Here is a 25204-nt window from a genome sequence, read left to right as displayed (position 1 = left end):
CCTAATTGATCCCTCCCCCCAGTGTTTCCCTCTTGGTAACCATAAGTTTGGATTTGAAATATTTGAGTTTATATGTTTTTGAATAAGATCTTTTGTATCATTTAAATAATTAGATTCTACATATTAGTGATCTCCTATGATAATTGTCTTTTTCTGTATGATGTACTTCACATAGTGTGATAATCTTAAGAGAACTTTACTTTTTGACATTTATCTTTGTTCTCCTCAATTGGTTAGCTTATGTTTTCAAAATCTTTGTCATTTAGAGGTGTTCAGAGACAATTTTGAAAGTTTTCTTTAGTGATACACCCATGAGAATAGTAAAATAATTTAACAATAATGTTTAAGTTATTTAATCTTCACAGCAATCATAAATATGGGCATGTTCATTCCTCCTTTAATGAATGAGAAAAATGAATGAGTGTGATAAAATAAATTAATGTTATATAGTTAATAAAGGGTGGGTCCCATATTCCCAGATAAGTCTTTGGATTTCAAGTCCATTTCTCTCTCTTTAATCTTTAATACATTCCTATGTTTCCCTTTCTCTTTTCTTTCTTTCCTACATTCTTTCTTCCTCTACATCTCCCAGTAAATGTCTTATGAGTATTTACTTTTTGGTCAGCACTCAGGATACAGATATGAAGAAGGCTACAATTTTAGTAATGCTTATTTTTGCCTTCAAAGGCCCACAGTGTTGAATGAAGAAGTACAAGTGGGAGGCACTATGGTCAGTGCTATAGTGGACATTCACCACAGTCTTTGAGATTGGGAGGAGGAGGAAGCCCCACTTTTCAATTTGAAGGGAGCTGAGAAGCTTCCAGCCAGTACAAAAAAGTATGACTAGGTACAAAATAGTACAAAAAAGTAGGAACAGGTATAGCTCAAAAAGAATCTTTATAGGTATTTGAGTTTTTTTCCTATGACTTTAATTCTTGGAACAAATTGGATTTTTCTCTGGTAAATGTGTCCAGCCATTTTGGGGGTGAAATACATGTATCTTGAATATTTGTGAATGTATCACCTATATGATCATATCATGGGCTGGGTCCTAAAACTTGAGAGTTTTTCCTTTCTTATTTTATGATTATTATTATTTAATGTTATGGCTGCTCATGTGGCATGTGGAAATTACTGGCAACCAACTGAATCCAAGCCACAGCTGTGACCTTCATTACAGCTGCTCCACCACTGAATTCTTTAACCCACTGCACCCAGCAGGGATGGAACCTACACCTCCTCAGTGACCTGAGCCACTGCAGTCAGATTCTTAACCCACTACACCAGGACAGGAACTCCTCTTCTCTGATTATCAAAGTTATACATTTTTCAGTGGGGAATGGGGAGAGAGGGGAACAGATGTGGAGTTTGGGGTTGGTAGATGCAGACTGTTACATTCAGAATGGATGGCGATGGGAGTACAGTGCAGGGAATGCTATCTGGTCTCTTAGATAAGATCCTGATGGAAAATGAAAAAAAAATGGACTGTGTATGAGTGGATAGGTCATTTTGATGTACATAAATTGAAGGAACATTGTAAATCAAATATGATACAAATTTAAAAGATAAAATGTACACATTTTTTATTATTTAAAATTAAAAACAGGGAGTTCCCATTGTGGCTCAGCAGAAGCAAACCCACCTAGTGTCCATGAGGATGCAGGTTCAATCCCTGGCCTCACTCAGTGGGTTAAGGATTGGGTGTTGTGGTGAGCTGTGTTGTAGTTTGCAGATGCAGCTTGGAAATGTGTTGCTGTGACTGTGGTGTAGGCTGGCAGCTCCAGCTCTGATTAGACCCCTAGCCTGGCAACTTACATATGCTTCAGGTGTGGCCCTAAAATTAAATAAATAAATAAATAAATAAATAAATAAATAAATAAATAAATATGAGAAAACTATAAAGAACAAAATAAATACCACTGTATTTGCATTTGTAAGATCATACACATAAAATCTCTTTTAATGGTTTTGTGTTTGTTTTATCCTTTGTAAAACTACAGAAAATAAGACACTCAATGAATATACTCATTTCTTAATAAATGTATCATTATTGAGGATGGCTGTGACTTTCTTTTCAGGGAAATCATTTGCCACCTGAACTGAATCGATGGAGATGATGAATAATGTGACAGAATTCATCCTCCTGGGCTTGACTCAAAATATGGAACTTCAGAAATTTGCATTTTTTGTGTTTTTAATGGTCTGCTCAGTCACCTTGGCAGGAAGTCTGCTCATCATATCACCATCAGCACCAGCAGAGCCCTAGGGTCCCCCATGTACTTCTTCCTGTTTTACTTATCCCTTATAGATGGCTGCTTTTCTTCCTCCATGACCCCTAAAATGTTTGCCAACACCCCTACTGCGAGAAAAATAATCATTTTTAGGGGATGTATGACTCAAGTATTTGTCAGGCATCTTTTTGGTGCTGTTGAAATTATCCTTCTTTTGGTGATGCCTCTGACCACTGTGTGCCCATCTGCAAAGCCCTGCACTACATGACCATCATGAACCAACAGGTGTGTAGCTTTATTGTGGGAGTGGCTTGGACTGGAGACTTTGTCCATTCAACAATTCAGGTTCTTTTTATGGTATTCTGCCTTTCTGTGGCCCTAGTGTCATAGATCATTTCATGTGTTACTTGAACCCTTTGTTGAAACTTGTCTACATGGACACTCACACCCTTGGTCTTTTTGTTGCTGCCAATAGTGGGTTCATCTGCTTGCTAAACTTCCTCCTTTTGATGGTCTCCTATGTCATCATCCTGTACTCCCTAAGGACCTACAGCTTGGAGGGACATGCACAGCCCTCTCTACCTGTGTGTCCTGTGGTCATTTTATTCTTTATGCCCTGGATATTTGTATATCTGTCACCAGGGCACAGCTTTTCCATTGATAAAGCTGTGGCTGTGATTTATACCATAATAACTCCTACAGTGAACTTTTAATATAAATTCTCAGAAATGCTCTGAAGAAGGTATGGATAAAAAGGTAATTTCAATAGAAAAATACAGTAGCATGAAATGACTTTATCTTTTGCTATTTTTTAGTTTTATTGGCATATTTGATTTACAAGTTTGCAATAATTTCTGCTGTACAACATAGTGATTCAGTCATACATGGATACATACCCATTCTCTTTCAGATTATTTTTAAATATAGATTTTCACAGAATATTGGGTAGTGTTCCCTGTGCTATATCACAGGTTCCCATTGGCCAATCATTCCATATACCTCAGTGTACATATGCAAATGCCAAACCCCTAGTCCATACCCACCCCTCAAACTTTCCCCTTCAGTAACCATGTTTTTAAAAGTCTGTGAGTCTGTATCTCTTCTGCAAATAAGTTCATCTATATCCTTTTTTGGTTTTTTTTTAGATTCTCTATATGTAAGTGATGTCATATAATGTTTGTCTTTCACTCTCTAACTTCACTTAGTGTGATAGCTTCAACTTTCATTCAATGTTGCTGCAAATGGCATTATTGTAATCTTTTTTATGGCTAAATATTGTCTTTTAAATGGCGAAAGAAAATATAACTTCTATGGCTCAGGCCAAGTGAACACTATATATAAAAGTATGTTGTTGTTGGCATATAAATCCTTGGAGGAAAAGTCCAGGCAGAAAATTATCACTTAGAACTATCCTATTTATATTGATTTAGTGCCTGTTTTGTTTTCAAACTTTGGTGTACTTTTAGAACTATGTGGAATTCTTGTTAAAATGTACATTCCCTGGGTACAGCTCTAGACATTCTAATTTAGTATGGCTGTTGTTGGATAGATGTATATGCATTCTTAACAAATTATCCAGATGTTTCTAAGCTGGTAATTTATGTGCACACTTTGAATAACATTGCTATAGACTGTGTTTGCATCCTCAGCCTACTAATGGATCACCCAATTAAGGCATTTCCTTGGGATTATCTTTCATAGCAGATGCTGTGAAAAACATGAAGTTCTCAGTTCTTCATAAATCACACAATGCAAGTTCATTATCTTTGAATTTATAAAACAAAAATATAGCATTTTGAGAAAATTTAAATTTTTTGGTGTTTATGTCCAATCTTCTCTTTCTATACTTTTTGGGCTTTGTCTTTTTAGGGCCACATTTGCAGCATATGGAGGCTAGGGGTCAAATCCAAGCTGTAGCTACCTGAATACACCATAGTCACAGCAATGCAGGATATGAGCTGTGCCTGTGACCTACATGACAGCTTACAACAATGCCAGATTCTTTAACAACTGAGTGAGGCCAGGGATTGTACCTGTATCCTCATGGATATATGTGGGTTCATTATCACTGAGCCACAACAGGAACTCTTATTTTTTTTAATCTTTTGCTACATCTAATCTCTTTCTCCTTCTGTACTTACAAAGGGAGGGTCTATCATATATTCTTGGTGAATTATTTTGAATAAACTTAATTGTTATTATAATCTGAACTTATTCATATTTAGAATATTGTTTTCAAAATTTCCCTGTGTGAAGGAGATTTTATTTATGCATATTTTTCAGAAATGGGTGATAGCATTTAATATGCTGTAATAGTTGAGAGTAGTCTTTGATTAAGATATCTTTGAGAACTAAGCCTAGTGTTGCCACATAGAATGTGAGTTTTAGCAAATCAAACCTGTTTAAATTTGAGTTAAATGAGAATGACAGAGTTATTATCAGGATTAAATAATTCTTGTAGATATTTTATTACCAATAAATGCTCCACAACTATTAGCTATCACACACATTATTGGAGTCTCTGTAACCATATAGAATCATTCATTAATCTAATGTTTTTGAGCATTAGAAGGGATAATGCATTATTTCTCTGTAACTGCTGTGAAGAATGATACTTTGAACTGACTGACAATTTACCTTACTAAGTTGTTCCCTTTTTTACTACTTTGTAGAATTTCTTGGGAGCTAGAGTGATTCCCAACATCCTTGGCCATTACTGTACAGCTCTCCCCTGGTTTTCTGATTTCCATTGGCCTAATGCCTCCTAGGCTTTGGGACTGATCCATTTATAGCTATGATTTTCTTGTGATTAAAGGACCAATAGGTAATTCTATTAACTTGAGATAGACACAACAGTAATCAGAATACAAACAGATACTTATTTAGAGGAGGCAGAAGATGAAATGGTAAGAACAAACTTGAGTCATATTTCCTGGGTTTTAATGTCATCTGGGAAAGTTATTTAAGATTTTTACCTCAAAATTTATATTTGTAAATATAGTAACAGTGATGTCTATCTCATAATCATTTGGGAACAGTTGCTGTGTTCTGTACTGCAGGTCAACAGTAGATCCTGAAAGAGGGACAGCAGGACATAAAAAACATGCAAAACTCTTTTATGTTTTAAAAACTGGGGACCAGGAGGCACTCTGTTATGCTGAACAAAGGCCCATAGGCTTTAGCCCACAAGACTTTTATAAAGGAAAATGATGTGTTTAGATTAGTGAGCAAGAGTAGGCATAGGGAGTGTTAAAGATATCTCTTAGTGAGATTTAGGGAGACTACTATAAGTAAAAGTCATAGGTGTATATATCTAGGATATAGTGCTGCTGCCTAAAGAACAACATAATTAATGTATAAGCCCCTTATTTTATTTTGACAGGGGAGACCCTGAACTTTAGAACTCTACATCAGCAAACATGCTTATTTGGCTTTTGCCATCACAAGCATTCCTTGGCTTATTGTGCTTTTGTACCAAGTTTGCTTTCTGCAGAGTTCATCAGTTCAGTGGTCTCCAAAAAGGACTTCCCATAGTATGTTGTATAAAAGTGGTGAGAGTGGGCATCTTTGTCTTATTCCAGATTTTAGTGGGAAGGTATTCAGGTTTACTCCATTGAGTATTATATTGGTATTATATTTGCTGTGTTTGTCATAAATGCCTTTTATTATGTTGAGATAAATTCCTTCTATAGCCAATTTTATAAGAGTTTTTATCATGAATGGATGTTGGATATTGTGAAATGCTTTTTTTGCATTTATTGAGATGATTGTGTGCTTTTTTACTTTTCTTTTGTTAATGTGGTATAAGACATTACTTGATTTGTGTATGTTGAACCATCTTTGTGAACTTGGAATGAATCCCACATGGTTGTGGTGCATGATCTTTATGATGTGTTGTTGGATTTGGTTGGATAAAATTTTGTTGAGAATTTTTGCACATCTATTCATCAAAGATATTGGCCTATAATTTTCTTTTTTGGTAGTATATTTGTTTTTGTTATTATGGTGATGGTGGTTTCATAGAATGTCTTTTGCATTATTCTTTATTCTTCAACCTTTTGGAAAACTTAAAGAAGGATGGGTATAAGTTCTTCATATGTTTGGTAGAATTTGCCTGTGAAGTATCTGGTCTTGGACTTTTGTTTGTAGGGAGTGTTTTATTACATATTCAATTTCATTTCTAGTGATGTGTCTGTTGAAATGGTCTATTTCTTTGTGATTCAGTTTTGGCAGGCTGTATGCCTCTAGAAAGTTGTCCATCTCTTCTAAGTTGTCATATTTCTTTGCATATAATTGTTCCTAGTAAATTCAGTCATAGGTTGACTATTATTTAAATTAATCCTGTGATTTAAACCTTTTGCAAGTATATTGTTTATGATGAATTACCAAATAACCCCAAAATTTTAGTAGCATATAACTATATATCTTCCCACATAACAGTGTTGGGGGGGCAGTTAAATTGGAAAGACCATGTTCCTTGATGTGGCCATTCGGTAACTCAACATTGTTCCATCACACACTATGTCCAGCCCCAGGAAGTCATCCATATCTTCACTGATTGATGTAAATAAACACATGTGGAGGATTTTATCAGACAGTTAAGAATGTCATACCTCAGTCCTTTCCTTTTCCTTGGCATGGACGTGGTACTATGCTGCAAGTGGTACCAGATAATGAAGCCCAGCTGTGTGCTCCCAAGATGGGGAGAATGGATTTTGACAGACACAGTTCTCTGCAAAAAAAAAAAAAAAAGAAAAATGAGTAACTCATATATATTGCTTTGCATATCTTTTTTGATGCCTCTGTTGAGTTTACCATACACCAAGCACTGTGTGAGTAGCTGGATGGGGAACTGATTGAGCAGCATCATGGCCTGGGAGAAGCTTCTGATCTGAAGAAAGAGACTAGACATTAAGTACCTGCCCTCCTAAGAGAAAAGTATAAAGTAAAAATGCTCTATAAGTTCAGCAAATAGCCCTACATTTGGGAGCTACCTAGAGATCTGAACTTCATTTTCAGACAAAATCAAGATATGTTCGCTGGAGGAAGATGACCAGAGGAACTCTAGAACTATGTTATTTATGTGCAAGATATGCTAAATAACACTGCACAGCCATTAAATCATATATTAAAAAATATTAAAAGACAGGGATAATTATTCATACTCAATAAGAGATGTATTGGAATATAGGAAGATCACATTTTAGAAAAACTACAGATCTAAATTTAAATGATAGTATACAAACATAATGATTAATTGTTTCCCAGTTTTCTGGCATTCCCATTGTTGCTCAGTGGTTAATGAATCTGCCTAGTATCCATGAGGATTCAGGTTCAATCCTTGACCTGCTGTGAGCTGTGGTGTATTTTGCAGAGGTTGCTTGGATATGGCATTGCTGTGGCTGTGGTGTATGCTGGCACCTACAGCTCCTATTCAACCCAGAGCCTGGAAACATCCATGAGCCATCTATGAAGCCCTAAAAAGTAAAAAAAAAAAAAATGTTTCCAGTTTTAAATAAAACAGCAGGTCTTTTATTCAGAAAGATGGCCTAATTATGCTTTGTTGTGATATACTATTTTCTTTAAGCCAGATATAAAAAGCTGTATATAGTTCAGCTATCCCAGTACCTCCAAACCATACTCCCTGTGTGGCAGTGACCTCCTAGGTTCTATCTTGGAAACCAGAACATGACTTAGATGCTTAATAAATATTCCCTGAAATATTGTATTGAAAAAGGATCTACTTTTTTCACAGCACAAAGTGACAAGGGTAGGAATTCCAATAGAAGTCCCCCCAAATGCATTAAATCTCTTTTTTTTGCAACAAATCATACAGACTTTATTTTTTTCAAAAAGCAAGTTGGGAAGGTAGCTGAAGTCACCAAGAACAGACAGAACCTTGGAGCCATGCAGCATACATTCATTTCTTTTTGAGCTACCACATGGCTTTGTGTGGCTGTTTATGACAAGGTCATTATCCCACATCCAGGTTCATAACTGGCCTTCTTCAAATCATGATTTATAATCTTCTAGGATTTAATTAGTAAGTGTTTATTTAATTTTATTCTCCTAGTTGATTTGAAATTTATGAAAATCCCCTATAATAAATAAATAGAGGGTACTCAACTGACCTAAAAGTATTCCTTGTGTGCACTGGAGTTTGGCACTTACCTTCTGCCTTTACAAGGATTAAATCATGTGCCACTGTATCTGCCAAACCACAACACCACCTGAGTGGAGCTCAAGTTGGAGATCAGGAGTGAGGCATTCTGTGCTCTTGGAAAGCTGGCAGAACAAGTCTATATATAGTTAGATATTTTTAGGAGAGAATTTGATGAGCCCGATACTTGCATCTTCATATATCTATAAAAACAATAAAATATTTAATGATGATATCTGCTCCTCATGATCAGTAGTAACCTTCATGAGACCAGCAGAAAATTGTTGTGAACATGTGTACATGGCTGCATGCACCTGCCTATTCACCTCAATCACATGGACCCAGATATTATTTCCTCCTGCCCATTTGGAGCTCTATTTCAGAGCTATCTGAAAAATAGCCTATGTATTTAAAAGCAAAGCAAAACAAAGACAAAGGATGTCACAGTCATCAGTGACTGCAGCCACTTCCAAAGTTGAGCAGGTGAGCCCTGAGAGCTCTCAGGAAGGAAACAAAGAACACCTGCCGTCTAGCAGCCATCAGACTGCAGCCACCCTAACATTTTCCCTGTGAAATCATAAAATACTGGCCCCTGATAATTGAGATGAATGTAAAAGTAATGATTTAGTGACCCCAGGACTTCAGTGAGAATTTTACCACAGAAAAGCTCTCAATTCCTTAAGATATCTGGTTTTCTGTTACTAGTAGTAAGTTTTTGTTTCTACTGCCTGCCTTTGGTTGTAAAAATGTATGCTAATTCCCTCCTCACCTCTGAGCAGTTTTCTCAGGGTTACTTGATATGCTTGCTGCCTGCCAGGCTTAAGTCCTCATTTTGCCCCAAATAAAATGAATCTCCACTTTTAGGTTGTACTTTTGTGTTGTTTTAAGTCAACAAACAGATTCTCTGAGAGGGAAAGGGCTGTCTACCCAGCAGCCCTCACAGTCATGCAGAGGAGCTCTGGGACAATCTCGCACCACACACTTAGGCCTGCAACATTTCTCACCCCCCACTTAATTTAATTCTTTTGTGTTGGATATCCAGTAGTCCCAGTGCCATTTGTTGAAGATACTATTCATTCTTTAATGAATGGCAAGAATCCAATTGACAACATGTATGGGTTTTTTCTCTGGACTCTCAATTCTATCCTGTTACTACTCTACATGTGTCTCCTGTCAGTACTATAGTGTTGCTATGTCTTTTCATAAGTTCAGAGAGTGAAAAATATGACTTTGGCTACTTGGGGTTTCTTTCAATGCCATATGAATTTTAGAATTGGCTTTTCTGCTTATGCAACAAAAGACATAGGGTCTTGAAAGTGATGGTACTGAATCTGAAGATCACTTTGAAGAGTGATCTTACCTAAATTATATCATCCAATCCATGAGCACAGAATATGTTTCTATTTATTTAGGTCTTTAATTTCTTTAAAAAGTAGTTTACATTTTTCAGTGTAAATGTCTTTTACCTTCTTGCTTAAATTTATTCTTCAGTATTTTATTATTTCTTATGCTACTGAAAATTGTTTAGTTAATTTTTTTTTAATATTGTTCACCACTAGTGTTTAGAAATACAACCAGTTATTATATGTTAATCTTATATCCTGCAAGGCTGATCATGTTTATTAGTTCTAATAGTTTTTTTCCGCTTTTTTAGGAGGTGTGGATTCTTTAAGTCTTTCTATATATAAGATTATTCACTTGCAAATGCAGGTAGTTTTGATTTTTCCTCTTTAATTTGAATGATTTTTATTTCTGTTATAGAGCTAGTTTTAGGGTAGAAACTTGTGGTAAAATGCTGAGTAGAAATACTTAGAGTGAACACCCTTGTAATGTTCCTTATTTTTGAGGATAGTGTTTTGGTTGGGTTTAGTTTGTTATTAATTTATTTATTTTGTCTTTTTGCCTTTTCTAGGGCTGCTCCCACTGTATATGGAGGTTCCCAGGCTAGGGGTCTAATCAGAGCTGTAGCTGATGGCTTATGTCACAGCCACAGCAGTGCGGGATCTGAGCCATGTCTGTGACATACACCATAGCTCATGGCAATGCCAGATCCTTAACCCACTTAGCAAGGGCAGGGATTGAAACTGCAACCTCATGGTTCCTAGTCAGATTCATTAACCACTGAGCCATGATAGGAATTCCTATTTGCTTATTGTTATAATGACTTTTCTAAGCTATTTTGTAAAGATTGGAGGTTGTAGGAAGTACAATAAAGAGGGAAAATGATAGAGTTTGAAAATGAAGAGTTAAACTCTGTACTTGCAAAATTTATGGTTGTGTATGCAGTAAAATCCCTACTAAAATAATGACTGAATGTAGCCATATTGTATAAAGAGTTAATACATAAAAATGAACTGTGTTTTCATCAAGAGTAAATACATTGAAAAATTAAAATAAAAAAACATTTACATTAGATAAAAACAAAAATACTTAAGAATGAATCTACTAGATCATATACAAGCACTCTACCTTGCATTTTATACTGCATGGTTTCAAGACTATATAAAACATACAATAACCAAGATAGTGTGATATTAACATAAGTATACATATATATATACAAAGTCTGGAAATAGGCCAGAACATATATTTTGTATTATATTTGATTTACAATGTTCTGGAAATTTCTGCTGTACAACAGTGACCCAACCAACATATATATACACATTTTCATTTTCTCAAATTATCCTCCATCATATTACATCACAAGTGACTAGATATAGCTCCCTGTGGTATACAGCAGGACCTCATTGCTTATCCACTCCAAATTCAAATAGTTCACATCTACTAACCCCAAACTGCCAGTCCACCCCATTCTCTCCCCCTCCCCTTTGCAACCCCAAGTCTGTTCTCCAAGTCCATGAGCTTGTTGCTTTTCTGTAGATAGGTTTGTTTGTGCTATAGAAGTGTTAATTATATTTATCATGTTGTACATTACATCTGTAGTACTTCTTTGAGTATAACCATCTCTCTGATGACAGTTGTCTCCTGATCTGTTTACCCTGACAAATAAATAGTATTAAAACCTATATATATATACACAATCTTTTTGTCTTTTCAGGGCTGTACCTGCAGCATATGGAGGTTCCCAGGCTAGGGCTTGAATCTTAACTGTAGCCGCCAGCCTATGACACAGCCACAGCAACAGGGTATCTGAGCTGTGTCTGTGACCTACACCACAGCTCATGAAAATGCCAGATCCCTAACCCACTGAGTGAGGCCGGAGATTGAACCAGGGTGCTCATGGATGCTAGTTGGGTCATTAACCACTGAGCCATGACAGGAATCCAAAACATATATTTTGAAACAGAGGCTGGTGTTTCTTTTTTCTTTTTCATTTTGAAATTATAGTTGATTTAAAATGTTGAGTCCATTTCTGCTGTATAGCAAAGTGAAGTGATAGAGTCATATACACACGTGTGTATGTGTATTCCTTTCTATATTACTCAAAGAATATATTACATTTTTAGTTGTACAATGATTATCAGAACCCAATGTTATATAATTTCCATCCCAAACCCCCAGTGCATCCCCCCACCCCTCAGCCTGTCTCATTTGGAAACCATAAGTTTTACAAAGCCTCTGAGTCAGCATCTGTTCTGCAAAGAAGTTCTGTCCTTTTTTAAGATTCTACATGTCAGTGATAGCATTTGATGTTGCTGTCTCATTATCTGACTGACTTCACTTAGCATGATAATGTCTATGTCCATCCATGTTGATAAAAATGCTTGTATTTATTTCCTTTTAATAGATAAGTAATCTTCCATTGTGTATATGTACCACTTTTTCTTGATCTAGTGCTCTGTCAATGGACATTTAGGTTGTTTTCATGTCTTGACTATTGCGAATAGTGCTGCAATGAACATTGGAGTACATGCATCTTTTTGAGTCATGGTTTTATCTGAATAGATGCCCAGGAGTGGGATTGCTGGATCAAATGGTAGTTCTATTTTTAGTTTTCTGAGAAATCTCCATAGTATTTTCCACAGTGGTTGCACCAATTTACATTTCCATCAACAGTGTAATAGGGTTCCATTTTCTCCACACACTCTCCAGCACTTATTGTTTGTAGACATTTTGATGATGGCCATTCTGGATGGTATAAGGTGGTACTTAATAGTGGTTTTCATTTGCATTTCTCTAATAATGAGTGATGTCGAACATCTTTTCATGTGTTTTTGGCCATCTGTATGTCTTCGTTGGAAGATCATATGGTTGGATCTTCCGCCCATTTTTTGATGGGGTTGTTTGTTTTTTTGGTATTGAGTGGTAGGAGGTGTTTATAAATATTGGAGATAAGTCCCTTATCAGTCGATTCATTGGCAAAGATTTTCTCCCATTCCGTGGGTTGTCTTTTCATTTTGTTTAGGGTTTCCTCTGCCGTGCAGAAACATTTAGGTTTATTTAGGTCCCATTTGTTTATTTTTGTTTTTACTGCCATTACTCTAAGAGGTGGATCTCAGAAGATGTTGCTGTCATTTATGTTAGAGAGTTTTTGGGCTTTGTTTTCCTCTAAGAGTTTGATAGTGTCTGGTCTTATATCTAGGTCTTTACTCCATTGTGAGTTTCTTTTTGTGTATGATGTTAGGGAGTGTTTTAATTTCATTCTTTTCCATGTGGCTGTCAAGTTTTCCCAGCACCATTTATTGAAGGATCTGTATTTTCTCCATTGTATATTCTCACCTCCTTTTTCATAGATTAGTTGTCCATAGGTGAATGAGTTTAATTCTTGGCTCTCTGCCTTGTTCCATTAATCTATATGTCTCTCTTTGTGCCAGTACCATATAGTTTTGATGACTCTTGCTTCATAGTATAGTCTGAAATCAGGGAGCCTGATTCCTCCAGCTCCCTTTTTATTCTTCAGTATGTCTTTGGCTATTCTTGGTCTTTTGTTCTTCCAAACAAACTTTAAAATATTTGTTTTGAGTTCAGTGAAAAATGTCCTTGGTAATTTGATAGGGATTGCATTGAATCTATAGATTGCCTTGGGTAGTAAATTCATTTTGATAATATTGACTCTCCCTATCCAAGAGCATGGTATGTCTTTCCATCTATTTACGTCATCTTTGATTTCGTTCATCAGTGTCTTACACTTTTCAAAGTATAGGTCCTTTGTCACTTAAGATAGGTTTACTCCTAGGTATTTTAATTTTTTGGATGTGATGGTAAATGGGATTGCTTCCCTAATTTCTCTTTCTGATTTTTCATTTTCAGTATATAGAAGTGCCATTAATTTCTACACAGAAATTTTGTATCTTGTGAATTTGCCAGATTCATGGATGAGCTCTAATAATTTTCTGGTAGAGTCTTGAGGATTCTCTAGGTATAGTATCATGTCATCTGCAAATATTATAGTTTTACTTCTTCCTTTCCAATTGGGATTCCTTTTATTTCTTTTTCTTCTCTGATTGCCATGGCTAGGACTTCCAAAATATGTTGAAGAGTAATGTTGAGAGCAGACATCCTTTTCTTGTTCCTGATCTCAGTGGGAATTCTTTCAGCTTTTCACCATTGAGAATGATGTGTGCTGTGGATTTATCATATATGGCCTTTATTATGTTGAGGTAGGGTTCCTCTATGCCCACTTTCTGAAGGGTTTTTATCAGAAATATGTGTTGTATTGTGTCAAAGGGTTTTTCTGTGTCTATTGAGAGGATCATATGGTTTTTATTCTTCAGTTTGTTATTGTGGTGTATCACACAGATTGATTTGCAGATATTTAAGAATCCTTGCATCCCTGGGATAAATCCAACTTGATCATGATGTACCATCCTTTTAATGTATTGTTGCATTTGGTTTGCTAGTATTTCATTGAAGATTTTTGCATCGATGTTCATCAGTGAAATTGGCCTGTAGTGCCATAAATTATTACTCGAAAACAAAGGATTATTCCATTGCACTGTTTAAGTGACTTCACTCTGTTTTGCTCCTGGTGTTTACGTACCCAGGGTAAATCCCTAGTTATAAGGAAACTATGAGTCAAAGATGGAAAGAGAAGAACAAACACAAAAAGTAAATCAGCATGTTTTTTAGGGGGTATCATTTTTCTCTTCCAGGAAACTGATGTTTTTTTTAAGGAATTGCTCTGCAATCCTTCTTCTTTCTTTAGCCTGTCTGTAACTCTGCTAACCAGACAAGACTCACGCAGGTGCTGACTGTGGCTTCTTTACTGGAGCAGCCTTATGGCTCTTGACAATAGTAGTCTCATATGATCCTTTGTATTTCTGTGATGTCCGTTGTTATTTCTTTTTCATTTCTAATTTTTTTATTTGAGTCATCTCTCTTTTTTTTCATGATGAGTCTGTCTAAGGCTTTATTAATTTTGTTGATGTTTTCAAAGAACCAGCTTTTGGTTTCATTGATCCATTCTATGGTTATATTTTATTTCTTTTTCATTGATTTCTGCTCTGATTTTTATGATTTCTTTCCTTCTACCAGGTTTAGGTCTTGTCTGTTGTTCTCTTTTGAGCTGCTTTAGATGTAAGTTAGCTTATTTATTTAAGCTTTTTTTTTGTTTGCTGAGATAGTCTTGTATTGCTATAAACTTTCCTCTTAGAACTGCTTTTGCCACATCCCATAGGTTTTAGAGTGCCATATCTTTGTTGCCATTTGCTTCTAGCTATTTTTTAATTTCCTCTTTGATTTCTTCAGCATTCCATTGATTGTTTTATAGCATGGTGTTGAGTCTCCACATGTTTTTGTTTTTTTTCAGTTTTATTCTTGTTTTTGACTTCCAGTCGAATAGCATTGTGGTTGGAAAAGATGCTTGATATGATTTCAATTTTCTTAAAGTTACCATGGTTTTATTTGTGGCCCAGGATGTGATCAATCTTAGGGAATGTTCCCTGTGCACTTGAGAAGAATGTGTATTCTGTTACTTTTGGATAGAATGTCCTGTAAATATCTATTATGTCCATCTGGTCTAGTGCTTCATTCAGGGCCTGTGTTTCCTTATTGATTTTCTGACTGGATGATCTGTTCATTGCTGTAAGTGGGGTGTTAACGTCCCCCACTATTATTGTGTTATTGTTGATTTCTCCTTTTAAGGTTGTTAGCAGTTGCCTTATATATTGTGGTGAACCTATGTTGGGTGCATAGATATTTAAAATTGTTATATCTTCTTCTTGGATTGATCCTTTGATCATTGGGTAGTGATCTTCCTTGTGCCTTAAAATATTCTTCATTTTAAAGTCTATTTTGTCTGATATGAGTATTGCTACTCCAGGTTTCTTTTGATTTCTGTTTGCATGGAGTACTTTCTTCCAACCTCTCACTTTCAATTTGAATGTGCCCCTAGAAGTGAAGTGTGTCTCTTGAATACAGCATATATATATGGGTCTTGTTTTTGTATCCATTCAGCCAGTCTATGTCTTTTGGTAGGGGGGTTTAGTCCATTCACATTTAAGGTAATTATTGATATGTGTTGCGAGACATGTTTTATAATATTTCCTTAGCCTCTTTGTTGAAAACTCCATCTTGTCCTTCCTTACTTTGTCCTTTCTTCCTGCTTGAGAAACAGTCTTGGTGAAGGTAAATGACTTGAGGATTCTCTGAAATGCTATGCATAGATAGCTAACTCAAATGCTAATGATTCTTAAATGCCTAAAGTTTAGAGTAAAAGTTTAACCATCTACCAGCTAAGTTACTTTTAAAATAATAAAAAAACTTATAAAATAATTTTAAAAAACCTATATCCTGCACCTACAACCCTCTCCTCACTTGACTTAATCCTCAAGAGTACAATAAAGCAGTGAAATTTCTTAAGGCAGGTCTCTTGGTCCCTGAGACCTTGAGTCCCCCAGTTCCCACCTTTAATTAAGATAAATGTCTCTGTGTCTAGTTTTATGTTAACTTTTTTTCCTTACGTTCCATAGCACCCATTCTTCAGCCCCATTCTGCTGAGCTGGTCTCGGCGGATATGTATGTTCTCATTGCCATTTTATTAATTGCTTTGGATTTGTTTTTGTTGCTCTTTTTACTTCCCTTCTTCTCTTGTTCTTTCCACTTCTGGTTTGAGGACTTTCTTTAGTGTTGTATTTGAGTTGATTTTTCTTATTTTTTTGTTGATCATTTGTAGATTTTTGGTTTGCCATTATTCTGGTTTGGATATGAGTCTATATATATATATATATATATATATATATACAAGTTTATTTTAAGATGTTGTTCTCTTAATTGCAAGTGCATCTGCACTGTCCTGCACTTGTGCCCTCCTATGATTTCTGATTTTGCTGGCATAATTGTACATGGATGATTCATTTCTTTACTGTATATATACATTTACTGGTGAGCCTTGTCATTTGTGATATATTTTTCTGGTTGCAGCATTTTCTTTTCTACCTAGAGAAGTTCCTTTAGTATTTGTTTTAAGGCTGGTTTAGTGTTGCTGAATTCTCTTAGCTTTGTAAGGAATTCTCAAAAGCTTGTAGAATTTTTGATTTCTCCTTTAAATCTGAATGAGAGCCTTGCTATATGAAGTAATACTGGTTGGAGTTTTTTTTCCTTTCATCACATTAGCTATATCATGCCAATCCCTTCTTGCTTGCATAGTTTCTACTGAAAAATTTGCTGATAACCTTGTCAGGGTTCCCTTTTATATTATTTCTTTTCCCTAGCTGCTCTCTATATATTCTTCTTGTCTTTAATTTTGGTCATTTAGTTTAATATGTATCTTAGGGTGTTCCTCCTTGTCTTTATTTTATATGGTACTCATTGCACTTCCTGGATTTGAACAAGTGGTTCCTTTCTCATGTTAGGGAAGTTTTCAGCTATTATCTCTTCAAATATTTTCTTTCCCTTTCTTTCTCTCTTCTCCTTCTGGCCCCCTATAAAATGGATGTTGGTGCATTTAACATTGTCCCAGAGTTCTCTGAGACTCCCTTCATTTGTTTTCAATCTTTTTTCTCTTTTCTGTTTTGCACCCATGCTTTCCAATTATCTGTCCTCCAGCTCACTTTTTCGTTCTTCTGCCTCCTGTATTCTGCTGTTGGATGCTCCTAATGAATTTTTTAATTCAGTTATTGTTTTTCATATATCTTCTTGCTTAAGTTTTATGTCTTGTATTTCTTTGCTCAGTGTTTCCTGAAAATTATCCATCTTTGCCTCCAGTTCATTTCCAATGTCTTGCATCATCTTCAGCATCAACAGTCTAAAGTCTTTTTTTTCTTTTGGAGGCTGAGAATCTCCTGATCACTTAAGATGTTTTGTCTAGGGTATTTTTCTTTGTCATTTATCTGAGTTACAGCTCAATGTCTTTTCATTTTTATTTGGATTTTTTTGTGTGGTGCCCTTTTTACAGACAATAGAGTTTTAGCCTCTCTTACTTTTGGTGTCTTCCCCCCTTGTGGCTGAAGTTGGAATGGGGGATTACTGTAGGCTTCCTAATGGGAGGGTCTAGTGAATGCCCACTGGTATGTGGAGGTGATTCCTATCTCTTTGGTGGGTGGGGCTTTGTCTATGGGTGAGATCAGAGGTGGCTGTGTGGCTGGTGGTCTTTAGGCAGCCTGTTTACTGAGGGGCAGGGCTGTGATCCCACCTGGATTGTTGTTTGGCCTGAGACTTCTCAGTGCTCATGTATGGGGCCAGATTTTCCCAAAATGGCCACCTCCAGAGAAATCCCTGCTGATGAATATTCCTAAGAGCTTTGCTTCCAGTGCCCTTCCTCTACAGCAAGCCACATTCACCCCCTGTTTTCCCTGGAGGTCCTCCAAGAACTGCAGTCAGGTGTGACCCAGATTCATATGGAGACTTTGCTTTGTCCTGGACCCATTGCATATGAATGTCTGTGTGTACCTTTAAAGAATGGTGTCTCCATTTGCCCCAGTCTTGTGGAGCTCCTGCACACAAAATCCACTGGTCTCCAATGCCAGATGCTCCAGGGGCTCTTTCTCCCAGTGCCAGATCCCCAGGTATGGGGACTTGACATGGGGCTCAGAATTCTCTCTCCTATAGGTGAATCTCTTTTATACAGTTATTTTTCAGTCTGTGGGGCTTCCCACCAAAGAGGTATGGGGTTGCTTATATCACATAATAGTCCCTGCTACCTTTTGATGTGGCCTCTGCTATGTCTTATGGAGTAGGAAAACTTTCTGAAATTCTCTGGTCCATTTGGTTGAAGACTTCTTAGCATTTGACTGTAAATTTTGTTGTTTTTAGGAGAGAAGTTGAGCTCCAGTCCTTATATTCCACCCTCTTAATCCCCTATATAAATAACATATATGGTTAATCAGTTTTAACCAAAGTAACCATGGGGAAAGGAAAGTCTTTTCAACAAAAGGTGCTGGAATAAGTGGATATTCATGTGGATAATAATAAACCTGAATGTATCATGCAAATCACATAGAAATTATTTGAATAAAATTATACATCTAAAGATAAGACTAAAAAATGTAAATCCTCCACAAGAAACCTGAACGAATGTTTGACTAAATTATATTAAACAGAGTTAGTAAATCTTGTGCCAGCCATCATGGCATATTTAGGAATTGGGATTGACAAAATTTCATAGTTAAAATCATTTAGATTTAGAATTTAAATATCAAAATTCAAACCTCATGTATTTTTGAATAAAAATAGGTATGCAAATTTTAATTCAATTTTATAGATTACCATTTTCTCAAATGCTTAATTAACTCTTTGGAAAAGTACAATTAATTGGATTTAGCTCATAATAAGATGGAATTACAAATGCATGTGATGAGCTTCCATAGGTAACTTCTCCAAGATTCATAAAATGATAAAGTCCAGCTCAGTTTTTACACCTGATAACAGTCCCAATATCTTGCTTCATGTATCCAATCTAGGGCTTGGCTAATATTTTTGGCTTTAACTTCAATATCAGTTTTAAAAAAAATACCTTGCCTACCTATTCTACATTCACCACACTTTTAGCCATGTCTCCATTACACAAAGATATATGTCATTTTTTTACAGTGCTCATTCTCTATTTTTTTTTAATTTTTATACTTATGACTTAACCTGCAGCATAGGGAAGTTACTGGGCCAGGGGCTGAATCTGAGCAACAGGTGCAACCCATTCTGTAGCTATGGCAATGCCAGATCCTTTAATACACTGAGTTGGGAGAGAGATTGAACCAGAACCTCTGCAACGACCAGGACCTCTGAAGTTGGATTCTTAATCCATTGCACCACACAGGAATGCCCTCCTCACTGCTCTTTTTTAAGTTAGATTCTTTTACATATTTCTTTTCCTTTTTTTTTTTTTTTTTTTTTTTCCTTTTTAGGACCATAGCTACAGCATATGGAACTTCTCCTCAGGCTAGGGTTCCTATGAGAGCTTCAGCTGCCAGCTTGCACCACAACCACAAAAAAAAAGTATCCTAGCAGGGTCTGCAACCTACACCACAACTCACTGCAATGTCATATCCTTAAACCACTGAGTGAGGCTATGAATGAAATCTACATTCTCAAGGATAATAGTTGGGTTCTTTACTGCTGAGCTGCAACTGTAACTCCTAATACTTGAATTTTTGCATCATGAAGGTAGGTATATTTTTGAGGCTTTGGAGGCAGACTGGCATTTAAATTTCTTTTCTGCCGCTACTCTTCTGATCCTGACTGAATTCCCTAAACTGACAGTGCTTAATTTCCTCATTTGTAAAATGGGAATAAGAATAGTGCCCATCAGAACGTGTACCTCTGGATATATGCCCAAGAGTGGTATAGCTGGGTCATATCATAGTTCTATGTATAGATTTCTAAGGTACCTTCATACTGTTCTCCATAGTGGATGTATCAGCTTACATTCCCACCAACAGTGCAGGAGGGTTCCCTTTTCTCCACATCCCCTTCCATCACTTGTTATTTGTGGATTTATCCATGATGGCCATTCTGACTGGTGGGAAGTGGTATGTCATCATAGTTTTGATTTGCATTTCTCTAATCATCCGTGATGCTGAGCATTTTTTCATCTGTATGTCTTCCTTGGAGAAATGTCTGTTAAGGTCTTTTGCCCATTTTTCCATTGGTTGATTGGCTTTTTTGCTGTTGAGTTGTATAAATTGCTTGTATATTCGTGTCAGTTCCATCATTTGAAACTATTTTCTCCCATTCTGTAAGTTGTCTTTTTGTTCTCCTTTTGGTTTCCTATGCTGTGCAAAAGCTTATCAGTTCAATTAGGTTGCATTTGCTTATTTTTGCTTTTATTTCTGTTGCTTTGGGAGACAACTAAGAAAATATTTATAAGGTTGATGTCAGAGAATGTTTTGCCTATTTTCTCTTCCAGGAATTTGATGGAGTCTTATCTTATATTTAAGACTTTCAGCCATTATGAGTTTATTTTCATTGATGGGGTGAAAGTGTGTTCTAGTTTCCTTAAAAAAAACACATGGGAGTTCCCATCGTGGTGCAGTGGGTAACGAATCCAACTAGGAACCATGAGGTTGCAGGTTCGATCCCTGCACTTGCTCAGTGGGTTAATGATCTGGCATTGCAGACGCAGCTGTAGGTCACAGACGCAGCTCGGATCCTGTGTTGCTATGGCTCTGGCATAGGCTGGCAGCTACAGCTCTGATTAGACCCCTAGCCTGGGAACCTCCATATTCCATTAGTATGGCCCAAGAAATGGCAAAAAGACAAAAAAAAAGACGCATGTACCTGCATGTTCATTGCAACTATATTCACATTAGCCAAGACCTGTAAACAGCCCAAATGTCCATTAATAAATGGTAGCACTAGGAAGATATGGTGTATATATATACAAAGAAATACTACTCAGCCATAAAAAAGAATGAACTAATGCTATTGCAGCAACATGGATGGAACTAGATACTCTCATACTGAGTGAATAAAGAAAGAGAAAGACAAATACCATATGATAACACATATCTGTTATCTAAAATATAGGAGAAATGAATCTTTCCACAGAAAATAAAACCATGGACTTGGAGATTGGACTTGTGGTTGCCCAGGAGGAGGGGAAGGGATTTGGAGGAATTGGGAGCTTGGGCTTAACAGATGCAAACTATTGCTTTTGGAATGGACTATGATGAGATCATGCTGCTATGTCTAGACACTTACAATGCAGCACAACAATGGGAGAAAAAAACATTTATACATGTATGTGTAACTGGGTCCTCATGATGTTCAGTGGAAAAAAAGTGTGTTGGGGGAAATAACAATAAAAAATGAATTAAAAAAAGAAATTGTACCTCACATGTTCTGTTTATTACAGGGCCTGGCCTGCTGTCACCTTTGTTATTGAACAAAGTTGGTGCATTTCAGATGTTCCATAGACACACATTGAAAAAGAAAAAAGGAATGAAGATCCAAGTTCTGACTACAGCTTGTAGATGAAGCCTAACCCTTGCCAAAAACATCTTTTATTCTGGTCAGAAGGGCCATAGGTGGAAGGGAGAAGCATTTGTTGTTGTTGTGGCAAAGTCCCCTAAAGTTAATTACTCTTACCTTGGGGAAATAGCACAGAGATGAGTCATGCACTCGAATAAAACTGGTGTCTCTATGTTGTGAGAATAGAAGGATTTGAGAAGGCAGAACCATGAAGATTTTTTGATGAGTAAATCAGAAAAGCAATATCTCTCCCTGACTTCCTCTGTGGTGAACCATGGGCATCTAGTGAAATGATGGGAGAAGGCAGGGTGAGTCTCAAGGACCAAAACATCTGACTTTGCATGGAGGAGAGATGCTTTGAAGAAAGACTTAGAAGAACTGGCATCAAGAAATCTCTCACTCAGGACTTCCCCTTGTGGCTTAGCATGTTATGGACCTGACATTGTCTCTTAGGATGCTAGTCGATTCCTGGCTTTTTGCTCCATAGTGTTTTTTCTTCTTAAATTGTATTTGGTTATGCCTGGGAAGGCAACCTTTTTATAACCAGGCCATTCACAGTTAAAATAATCCCAGTATCAACATTTTAAATCCTTGTTTTTAAGGCTTTAGAATTTGGTGAGTAGTGGGAGGCACACATGTCTCTACTTCCTCTGAGAATGACCATTATCATTTGCTGTCATTTATTGGAAATAACTTCAACCATTATCTCAGTACCTTCTAATTTGCCCAACTCTCCAATAGGAAATTTCTTCAATCCTAGCAACAGCTCTGTTGTTTTACAGGGGAAGAAATTGAGACTGAGAGAGGGAAAGACACTTGTCCAAGGTCCACAGAAAAGTGGGTCACACAGTTTAGGCTCGACTTCTGGCCTTGATACTAGAAATGAGCCCTTTTCTTTCCCCAACACAGGGTACCACAGGGCCTTTCATATCCTTAATCCACATGTGTGGGTTTGCATGTTTTGACCTGCATTGTCTGCTTTCCTCTTGGGTCCTCCTACCTACTTGTCAATCCTAAGCAGTATCTAATGGAGGAGTCAGAAATTGTGTCCAGATTCTTCATCAGGCCAGGCACCAATTAGAGGGGACTAGCATTTTAGCTTCAGAATAGTGTTTCAGGGTAACCTGTTCCTAAGGGGTAGGTCCAAATACAGAAACAGAACTCTGGAGTATATTTCTTTATTAAAATATGAAGGGCCATGGTTCACTGTTACCCTGTGGGACCCCTGTATTCCTGATTCTGAAAGTAAATTGAATTGTGCGCAGACCTTGCAGCAGCCCAAGTGAGGAATCAAACAAAGGGCTTTGGAGACTACAGACAGGAGCAAAATGTCCTGAAACCTAGGACCATGTCCCTGGCTCACCCACAGCCAGAGAAGCCATCACAGGTTCAAATATGCTCTGCCTCCCAGAACCTCCAGGAAGAATAAGATGCCTGGGGAGCTAACTTGGTTGAACAAGGAGCCATAAGCATAGAAGGCAGGAGAGAACCCATAGGGGATGGGAGGTACAAAGCCCTAAGAAGGGTTGAAATCAATCAGAGTACCACAGACCAGATGCTGCACATGGCCATGATGAGAGCAGATCCAGGCTTAGTCACTCACCAGTTATGGAACTGACTGTGGTCTCCCCAGTGTCAAACACATGTGTGGTGCCCATGATACAAAGTTTCTGGATGTGCCATTCTGTCCTCATTAGGAGAATCACTTTGGAAATGATGGGGATGGTCACTAGTATCAGAAACTATTTACCCAGCATCTGCTCTCTTTATCCTCACAATGGCTCTATGTAATTGGCATGATTATTTCCATTTTAAAGATGAGGAAACTTCACAGAGCTAACTAGTGACAAAGCCAGGACACAAACCCTTGTCCACTGGAACCCATGCCCTATGCTGCCTCCCTAATCAGGAGCTACTCAGACCAAGTTCTCTGTGTCTAGGTTAACTGTCTCTTTCTTCCTACCTCTTCTCCAAGTTCACAATAAAAACCTCCCATCTCTGGACTTTGACTGTGTGACACATGGAGAAAATCTATGATGACCACCACAGATTCACCATCCATATCTTATAAAACCAGGCAGGGTGGTCCAGCATCTGGTCACCCAGCAGCAGGCCAAATGGCATCAACAGAACATACTCCCCAGGGTGCCACATTGCCATTGTCCAGAAGGGCATCATGTATAAAAGGATGGAGTATGAATAGACAAGTTGTATCATTTCTAAGGTCTTTACTGACAGGAAGAAATGGAGCTACACACACTTAGAAAAGGCAGGTGTCTGTCTCTATCCATCACTTGCCTTTCCAAGTAGAAGACCCATCACTGTGGCTCAACAATGGTCGGCCCAGACTACTGACATCAATGAGATAGGTCTGATCTATCTTGTCCACAAAAAGAAATGTTTGGGAGAATCTGCATCTGAAGAGGGGGGTCCTAAGAGGCATCTGGATTGTGGTGATGGTGTGGTGATAGTGTAGCAAGTCGGGTGGAGGGGTGGACCAAGGGCAGGAGAATGTGAACATGCCACCAGATAGGCTGTAGCACGGATCAGGCCCAAACACTGACTATACTTATAGGTCAGGACTTGGGGTTTGATCTGGTCACTGAGAACAAGGCAGAAGCCTTTGGATCAGTGTTAAGCATGAGGTGTTTAATCCTGAGCTTCAAGTGCTAGATGTGGCTTTAGTAAGTCTCTTCTGCTTCAGGGCGGGATTCATTTCATCCCAGGGACTAGGAACCAGAAAGATCCTGAAGTTAAATTTGGTCCCAAATAAGAAAAAATGGTAATTTTGCTGCCCAAATGCTTTAAGGCCTATTATCTGCTGACATATTCCTGAAAGAGTCTATATTCCATGACCCAGTTCTGACATCTTTGTGTTCTGCTTCTTCTTACCTGTCCAGCACCTGGGCTTTGCTTGATCTGTGATATGTCCCTCATACTCTGCTCAGTGGTTGCATCTCAAATCAGAGCAGTGTTCTGGGGTAGTGGTAAGAGAGACTTGGGAGTCATCCAACATGCTGAAAAATCAAATGTAGGGAGGGAAAGAGGATTCCCAGAACCACACAGTGAGTCTGTTATTAGAACCCAAGTTTCCCCATTCCCATCACAGCCTAACCACCACCCCAGGTTGGGCATATGATCTGTTACTACACCAACAATTATGCAAAACCTTAAATGCCCTTCTCAGACATATCTCTATCCTGTAGACCATGGGGAGTCAACAGAGATTGTTTAGCAAGCAGTAGACATTGTCACAATGTGTTTTTGGATAGTCACTCTTGCTTGAATGGGAAGATGGATCTGAGAAGGAGTCTGGAGCAAGGAAGCCAGGAGAGAGGTTACCACCAATACTTTATGCCAGGGCTCCACCACCTTTCTCCTATGCCATCACACATGAAAATAATCATTTTCATGCCACTTAAAGGGGCAAACAGAAAAGGCTTCTCACCATAGGGAGGCAAATGGCATGGGTACCCTGGTGCCCCAGGACCCAGCAGGGCCTAGG

At 37.5% G+C, this 25204-nt stretch overlaps 1 pseudogene; it reads left to right on the top strand.

Moving 5' to 3' along the window:
• Nucleotides 1-25204, top strand: part of LOC125112956 (teneurin-4-like) — a 54994-nt pseudogene that overhangs the window by 25622 nt on the left and 4168 nt on the right.

This window comes from Phacochoerus africanus, chromosome 12, assembly GCF_016906955.1.
Source record: "Phacochoerus africanus isolate WHEZ1 chromosome 12, ROS_Pafr_v1, whole genome shotgun sequence".
Lineage (NCBI taxonomy): Eukaryota > Metazoa > Chordata > Mammalia > Artiodactyla > Suidae > Phacochoerus > Phacochoerus africanus.
Note: the sequence above shows the minus strand (reverse complement) of the source record. Positions and strands in the feature narration are given on the sequence as shown.